At 39.8% G+C, this 8,790-nt stretch overlaps 1 pseudogene; it reads right to left on the reverse strand.

Annotated features, from left to right (window-relative positions):
- Window positions 1–5,258: 5,258 nt before the first annotated feature.
- LOC147463234 (uncharacterized) lies at window positions 5,259–7,062 on the reverse strand (annotated as a pseudogene).
- Window positions 7,063–8,790: the final 1,728 nt, after the last annotated feature.

Here is an 8,790-nt window from a genome sequence, read left to right on the forward strand (position 1 = left end):
TAAAGACCAGTCAAAATATCCCAAGCCTGTTTTGCAGATTTTGCTGAACGGATGTGAGGAACAATGGTGCGCTTCACAGACAATGCAATCAATGCATGAGCCTACGCATCCTTAACATCCGAACGAGCTTGTTCTACCGTAGGCAAAACAACTCTAACAGCAGCAATCCTTGCAGCAAGACCTGCAACATCCTCAACATCGCCTACATCCTCAGAACCAGGACGTACATCAATGCCCTACACAATGTTCCAGACGCCCTTTGACACAAGAACATGTTGCATCATATAAGCCCACATAGGGTAGTTGTCCCCATTCAACCTGTCCTCATTAGCAAACATCTTGAACACATCTGTGTTGTTGTTGTCAGCCATGGTAAATGTTGCACCTGATGTGAAAACTGCCCGAAAATAGGAGAAACGGAGCGGGAACAACACGTGCTATATAGCACAAACCATAGAAGACTATAAGGCACCTGTTATGCAGAAAACGGCACTGACAGAAACTCTGCACAAAATGACAAAATAACATGTGCAGCACTGCCTGTAGTGGAAACGGAGGCCGAAATGAGCCTGAATCAAAAATCTGAGCAGACTGAGCTCTACAATCACCCCCGAAATATTTGTCGACCTGCGAACACTTGCCAAACCTCACTGTAATTGGAGAAAGTGAGTAGGCGTGCCGCTGGAGCAGCTGGCGACTGAGCCCGGGAGGACGCAACTTGCTCTGATACCAATTGTTGGAATTAGGGTTGGAGAGAAATGCACACAGCTTGGAGAAGACGAAGGAAGCTCAAGGCACACAATAGAGAGTGTATTACTTAGTGTTAAATGGAAAGATAGATAGCCCTAGAGTGATGGGCGTATATAAAATGCTCAGGGGAAAAAACCTCCTAAAGAGGGAAAAAATGCCCCGGCGGTCCTAGTGTGTTCACACACATCACTACCACATGTATATGGTAACACCTGTGAGAAACAAATGAATTGAAGTGTTTGGCTCTACCCTTTTCCTTGGCATGATGTCATCAAAGATTAGGCGTTGCTCTGAGTTTAGTTTGCTCACTGCAAGATAGTAATCTGCATTTGACATTGTGAGAGTTTTAGTTGCAGGTAGAGAGAATGGTTTTTGTGTTTGTGGATGCATATTTAAATCAGTTGAAATTTCAATGAGATTGTGATTGCAAGAGGAGGTAGATGTGGTAATATTTGAAGTACTATTGGTATGGATCTTTGTTGTGTTGTAGATTGTAGTTGCTTTGTTGTATTTTTCTTCATTGTTAGTAATGGGGTCTTTGTGCGTTGAATATACATTTTCCCAAGTTCCTAAGTTGTGTAAATGTTGGTTCTCATCTATTATCCAAGGAAGAAATAAAAGGCATTGTTCTCTATAGAAGGCATCTGGGTTTTTGACAATGTTGTAGCGTATATATCGTATGATCTTGGCTTTCTTAAGCGGTCTATATTGGTTGCCTATTTGTTTGTATAATGAAGCAAAATCTGCAAGAGAAATATTTGCAAGTGTGCTAGGTCGTTTTGCGTACTTGTCAATTATGGAGTCAAAGAATATTGATGTACTATTTGGATCAAGTGTTTGGAGAACGGCCTTTCGTTTTAGTAATAATGTTCGTTCAGTTGCTGTGTTTGTATTAATGAAAGTGAAGTCACGTGTACTGCTACGAAGTGGTAATGAGAGTGCAATATAGACAGCTTGTTGGGCGCTTACTTATTGTGTATTGAGAATTGTGTTGCCAACTCTTCGCAGACGTTCGATGGTGTTTGAATTGTTTTGCACACAGAAATCTAGTTCACTCTTTATGGCTTGGATTAGAGTGTTGTCAAACTTAGTCATATATGAAGTACAATAACTAGCTGCACCATGTGCATTGAGTATAAATTGTATGTCAGTGTTGGCATCCCATAGTGTAGCTAGTGTTGGGTTGAAATTATTTGTGTAAACATTTTTTGGCTCACGTTGCAGGAAAATTGTAGGTTCACTTATTTTTGTGCGTAATGAGTATATATATGATTCAAGGGATATTGATAGAGTTTTTAACCATAAGTCAAATGTAACAGTGCATTCAGGTTGAAGTTCAAGAAGTCTTTCTTTGACAGCGCGAAGTGTTAGTTTGTGAAGTTTACTATTTTGCATGTTAGAATCGAGTGGTCTAAGAATCATGGTGTAAGGCATTGGAAATCTAGGGAAGCAAAAACGACACGTCTTCCCTTTTTTTGACACGTTTTTCGATGTTTGTGGGTATGTACATCACATAGGCTCTTAGAAAGAAGTGTTTTGTTTGTGCTAATGTACTTATCAATGAAAGTGATTATGGTGTCATCGGGAGCATTTTCAAGTATTGGTGCATCTTTTATCCAAATCAACCCGTGATCGTGCTGACTACCCCTACTTTGAAACTCTGTGACAAAGAAGTAATCCAACAAATTTCCTAAAATTGAGTTGTCGTGTTTCAGCAATCTTTTAAGAGCTTTGAATCTATGAAGGTAGTATCGTGCAGTAGTGACTGGATCGGAGCGAATTAGGCGTTTTTGGTAAGAGCTGTTGATTTCGTTGGTTTCTTTAGGTAGTGGAACTATTTTGTGTAAAGCGTGGAGCAACGTATCCCAACGTCCCTCTGCTACTGAGACTGTGACAAAGAAGGTTGGAGGACCTAATTGTCTTATCATTGCAAAAGCATTTTTTTTAAGTTTGTCTTTGTAGTCTGGGGAGGAACGCAAGCTTTCAAAATCTCTATAACCAATTTGAGAAGCTAAGATGCGTTCAATGTTGGTATCCTCACGAACATCACTTGCTTGTAAGGGTAGACCTTGTAATTTTCCTTTGCGTAACCGAATCCAAATTGATGACAATACTTTTTGAGTCATAATTTTAACAGCTTTGAAAAACAAGTTTTCAATATTTAGTGAAAAGAGCCTATCTTTATGCATAAGCTCCCATTTTGCTATGGTCTGGTAATGTGTTTTAAACTGGTGATATCTTCTAGGTTCGCCATAAAATAGGGTTGAAAAGCTAAGCTCTTCACAAAATTCGTCATAAAATAATCCCAATGGATGGTTTCCTTCACTTGGTGCAACGTATGTAACTTTATCATTGCAGTCAACAACTTGTTGAGGAGTATCTATACCATGTAGCATAACGTCAGAGTAAATATCGTCATCATCATCAAGGTTTAGGTTGATTTGAGTTTCTAGTGACATATTTGAGTTTTTTTTACTTTATGCCAAATGATCCAACCAGAACTTATTCAAAGTAACATTTTCTTGCTTGTATAAAGAAGTAGTCAGTAGATCTTGTGTAGCCCTCATAGTTACTAATGGTCTAACCATGTTACTTAAATAACAATGCTTGTACTCTAATTTTCTCTTAATTCCAATTAAAATAGACGCTTCTTTGTGCACAAAATGTGGCAGCACTTTGTGGGTTTCAAAGATGTTTGCAAGGACATTCACAACGCTTCCGCGTATTCCATATTGTCCATCGAAAGTAAGCTCTCTTATCTTAGCAAATGGAATACGTGTGGATACTGAGCATGCTTCTACATTATTTAAAATTACAACATATGGCAAAGGTGTATTAAAACCCATTGTGTTGAGTGTTGACAAAGAGAGAGAGAAGGCAGATTTGGCAGATCCTTTGCAACTTGTGCATACCTTTTCTAGGTTTGTCTCTTCTTGGGGTATGGCTCGTTGACCTGGTAAAATATTTCTTTTGGTACATGTTAATTGTGATGTAAACATTAAGCGACCACAAGATTTGCATGGAGTAGTGGGCTTATCATTTATTGCTTTTATGAAGGTGGAAATGGCTTTGTTTTTGTTTTTGTGGATGGTTGTGGCTTGGTTACGTCTAAGTGTTTGAATGTGTTCAGGAAGGTTTTTCACTAAGTGTTTTGCTTTACAAAGAATTGACGACAATGTGAAAGGTGTTGAATGGTGAGCTTCCATGAATTTTTTAGCAATAATGGTAAAGTTGTCGTGTGGGTGTTTGAGTATGATGTCGAGGAGATGTTGTGTCATTGTGTCATTCCAAGAGAGATGCTTACGCTTGCCTTGGTTTGAAGGAAGTATTGGAAGAAACATGAAACCATGTGTTGATGAGATAACTCCAAGATTGTTTCGAGTAACACTATGGTCATCATTACCAACAAAACAAGAACGTTGATACTCGTTTTGGTCATTGTAAAACACTACAAGGAATTTTCTTTGGAAAGTGAAGGCAAAAACAACTACTATCTCCATCGTTAGACCCATTGAAGTGTTACATGTTTGCAATAAGTCTATAAGACTACTTGAATTGTTTGAAGAGGTTGAGGCAGTGTTAGTGTTTTGTAACAGTGCTCAAGTGTAGGACTTGCAAACTTTTTCATTTTTGAAATTGTCAAACATAGCAAGTGTTAAACTTTCTTTAAACTTAGAGAAGTTTGTACGATTTTGTAGGATAGCATAAAGCGCTAAAATAATGTCAATATTTTTTGGATTTTTACTTGCAAAAGTCTTTTGCAAAACAATCTTATAAGGTAGTGAAGTGTCATTCAATGTGTTAGTCATTTGTGTGTGTCTGTGTGTGTGTGTGTGTGTGTGTGTGAGAGAGAGAGAGAGAGAGAGAGAGAGAGGGGGGGGGGGGGGGGGGGGGAGAAGAGGTTATGTAACAAAGATAGATATATGTGTGTGTGAGAGAGAGAGAGAATCTGTGTGAGAGAGAAATGGTTATCTAATAAGATAGATGTGTGTGTGTGTGTGTGTGTGTGAGTGAGTGAGAGAGAGAGAGAGAGAGAGAGAGAGAGAGAGAGAGAGAATGCTAATGCTTGCAAAAAGGTTAGATGTTAGATTATGCAATGTAAATGTGTATATGTGTGCCTATGCATGTGAGTGTGTGAATGTGTTTTTGTGAGTGAGAGTGTGTGTGTGTGTGTGTGTGTGTGTGTGTGTGTGTGTGTGTGTGTGTGTGTGTGTGTGTGTGTGTGTGTGTGTGTGTGTGAGAGAGAGAGAGAGAGAGAGAGAGAGAGGGAGAGAGAGATGTTGCTAAAAAATAGAAACTTGCGATGAAAATTAGATTGAAAGCCACAAATCAATACAAGAACAAAAGTATCAGCATAGGTTCAAAGTAAATAATTAGATACAATCACATCAATTTTCTAAAGCCCTTTGCTCAATAAAAGATGTGATATGTCTTGACACACTAACTTTGAAGCTTCCTATTTTCACAGTAGATGCAAGGGCATCTCGTGCGTTGATTGCTGATTCCAACTAAAGGTCTTTGAAGGGCTTGTCAAAGCAGAGAATTGTATCTACAATGTCACCAAGAATCTTTGCATTGATTACGTTGTCTTCTGTTCTGATTCTTGCCTCTAACTGTGGTACCTTGTTGATCCTACAAGTTTTTTCACAAGATGTGCAATAGCCTGTGCTCCCTGCACAATGAATCTTTGAAGATTTGCATGTAGCGCATTGTTGCACCAAGAGGATGTTGTTGATGTTCACAATTCGAAGGCTCCCAGTGACCTATGAGCGGTAAAAGCAACACATAGAAACATTGGAAACTTAATTATATGTGGCTCTATAATGAAAATAAGAGTCTAAAACAAAAAAGACAATAGGCAAACCTCAGTTCCGTAACCAAGTTCTTTGGTTTGGGATTCAAACACAAAAGTAAGTTTTGCACGTAGTCGTGAGCTGTGTGCAGGTGTGATGATGGTCATGTCCACAACAAATAGCTTGTTTGAACTACCTTTGAAAGAGCCAACATTTCGAGCAACATACATGCAGGCATCATTTGTTTCAAGGTCCTCTAACAGTGACTGTAGCTCTGTCTTTCATTCATTAACAAAAGAGAGCTTCACGACAAATAAGAGAGCTTCACGACAAATAAGAGAAATCAATAAAAGTTCAAGATGATTACTTTGATGTTGTGATAATGACAAACAAGAAGAATCTTACAATGGTTGTGTCTGAAGATGTTGGACCATCTACCACAAGGAGATCCCTAATTGCTCGACCAGTACCACAAGTAGACAATGGATCCTCTCTATGAATGATGACAAAGGCTACTGTCACCAGGGGCATCCGTATTCCTCTTCCATGCAGTGCAGGAGCTTCATCCAAGAGAGCTCTTATGCTGGTTTTGGGACAGAAGCTAAGGCTGACTGGGAAAGGTTCAACCTTAATCACAAATGCAGTTGCATCCAAGTAAAGAGAGTGTGGTGCAGCTCCCCCATCATTCTTGTTTTTCGGTTTCATTGACAATTTTCAACCCTGATGAACTCGCCAATAGATAGTTTATTGGAATACTTTTCAATGCATGCTTGGCCAACAACTAATGTGATTGTATGCATGCATTGGACATCAACCATATCCACTTTTAAGAAGCGTCCATATTTTGCTTGTTTGGGTGGAACCTTATAAGTACCATATCTATTTAAAAAATTTCCTTCCAAGGCAAACCTAGGGCTGGATTCTGAGATCTCGCTGAGGCACTAAGTTGAGGTTGTGGTCTTCAGGGTCAGGCTGGGTTGATTCGCTATGTGTGCCAGCAAGAGAGAGTTTGCCTTTGTCAGCCTGAGGGTTGGAGAAGCCTGAAAAAGGACATGACTTCACAAAATGTACACAAGGCAATTAACAAATATTGTTCGCTTTCAGAATTATAAACAGCATACCTTCTTGTGTGAATTTTGGAAGGAGGTCCTTTTTCACCTTGTTTTTTGGTTGTATGCGCTTGAAAACATTTGGTGGTACTCCTAAAGGGGCGCAAGATGCTGTGGGTAAGATAGCAAGAGTTTTACAAGGAGTTTGTTGAAGTTCATGAGAGGACGAAGGAGATTTCGTATTTTGACATGAATCTGTAAAAGAAGTATTCAGGTGGAAAGACTATTGTAGATTCTCGATTTTGAGTTTGTGAAGGAGAGGAAAGCGAGTTTTAGTGAATGAAGTTGAATGTGAAAGTGTAAGTTGACAATTCAGAAGAATGTACCGGACCCATGCTGTCATTTGCACTAAAATCTTCACTGCATTCAAGTGATCTATCATCCCCTGAGACGAAGTTGCTACCATCCATGTTTAATCCTGTAAACAATGAAGAAAAGACAAGTAGATGTTGGTTTCAATCAATTAGCACTTTGTGGCTTAATCATAATCATTATTATTAATGACAATCAAAGTAGCACATATCAAAGAAATCAAAATAGCACATAGCACTGATTTTGTTCTCGAATGCACTGTAATCCGTTGCAGATGCTATGATATGTAACTATAATCTACTATCTTGCAATGGAAAGCTTGGGCTGAGAGCTTAACTGCCTTTGATCCTCCTGTGTAATGTAGACATGTAGTAGTGTTAGTGTGTATACGCGCTTCACCAGGGGCACTTTTCTCCCACTGGGTTTTTCCCCGTGGACATCCGGTGTGAAAGGACACCTTATCTCTTAGGGTTTCATATAAGCTTTGTAGCTCTGAGTTTGTATACACAATTATTCCAATACAGAGAGAGAGACTACAGAGATCTCGTACACAAGCTCTGTGTCTTCTCCTTCTCCATCTTCTTCCTACTTTGAGTTGCTGTCTTCCTTCTGTTTCCTGTTTCATCATCTTCAACAATTGGTATCAGAGCGAGGTGATTTCCAGAGCCTCTACTTGCGTTTTCGCGTCCGCGCGCGCAATCGCAGTTTTCAGGCAGTTTTCAGAAAATTTGCTCGTGGGAGCATCCTCGACGTTCCGGGAGTTTTTTGATCAGGTGACCTGACAGGTGACCTGAGGTTTTACCCCCTTTCGAAGCCGTTCGAGCCCTCAGAATTTTGTTCTGAGCAGCGTAGCAGAAGTTACTTTTCGGAGGCGTTTAGATCAAGAGGGTGTGCTTTTTGACAGATTTTCTTCAGGTAAACAGTTCTTTTGGGAAGCAGCTTGTCTTAGCTTTGTGCTCTGATTTTGTGTAGAGTTTTGCTTGCATTGGAGAGGAGATTTGTGAATCTCTTGGAGGTTCTTTTGCTCTCTTGTGTGCATCTACAGTATGGCTCAATCTATGGAGAAAGAGATTTTTGGTGCGTTTACATCCGAAGACAAATTGGATGGTACCAACTATTCTCTTTGGTCTTTTATGGCCAAAAATGTTTTGGTTGGTAAAGGATTGTGGGATTATGTATCTGGAGATGAAGTTCGTCCAGGTAGCATTGCACCTGCCACGCCTGGTCGTGGTGCAGCTGTTGGTGCAGGACCCTCACAAGTCACTCCAGAGCAAAAGAGATAGGATACTAAAGATGCACAGGCTATAGCTGTGATTGCCTTAACCATAAAGAGGACGATCACACCACATATCAGATCTTGCAGAACTTCTGAGGATGCTTGGAACACTCTGCAAGCTATGTTTGGAGGAAGAAACGCTGCCAGAATAGAGTTTTTGAAGAAAAAACTTGACAAAATACAGATGGACGAAGGTGACGATATTGTCGAGCATCTTACAAAAATCAGGGATCTTAAAGAGCAATTGCTTAGCATTGATGAAGTGATTCCAGAGAAGGACTTGGTTTCCAAAACACTCAATTCACTACCACCATCTTATTTGACTTTTCAGACTTCTTTGACTCTGTCTTTGCGAGCTAATCCTGACCCTCTTCATTTTGAAGAGTTAGTGGCTTTGCTATTGCAGGAGGATCAATCACGTAAGAACAAGTCTTTACAGGTGGATGGTATGGATCATGCTCTTGTTGTACAGAACAAAAACAGGGGTAAATAGAGTGCTCATCACTCCAAGTCTAGTGCAGGACAATCTTCAGAGAAGTCTAAAAGTGAT

Source organism: Adiantum capillus-veneris, chromosome 2 (genome assembly GCF_014529385.1).
Source record: "Adiantum capillus-veneris isolate H3 chromosome 2, ASM1452938v2, whole genome shotgun sequence".
NCBI lineage: Eukaryota > Viridiplantae > Streptophyta > Polypodiopsida > Polypodiales > Pteridaceae > Adiantum > Adiantum capillus-veneris.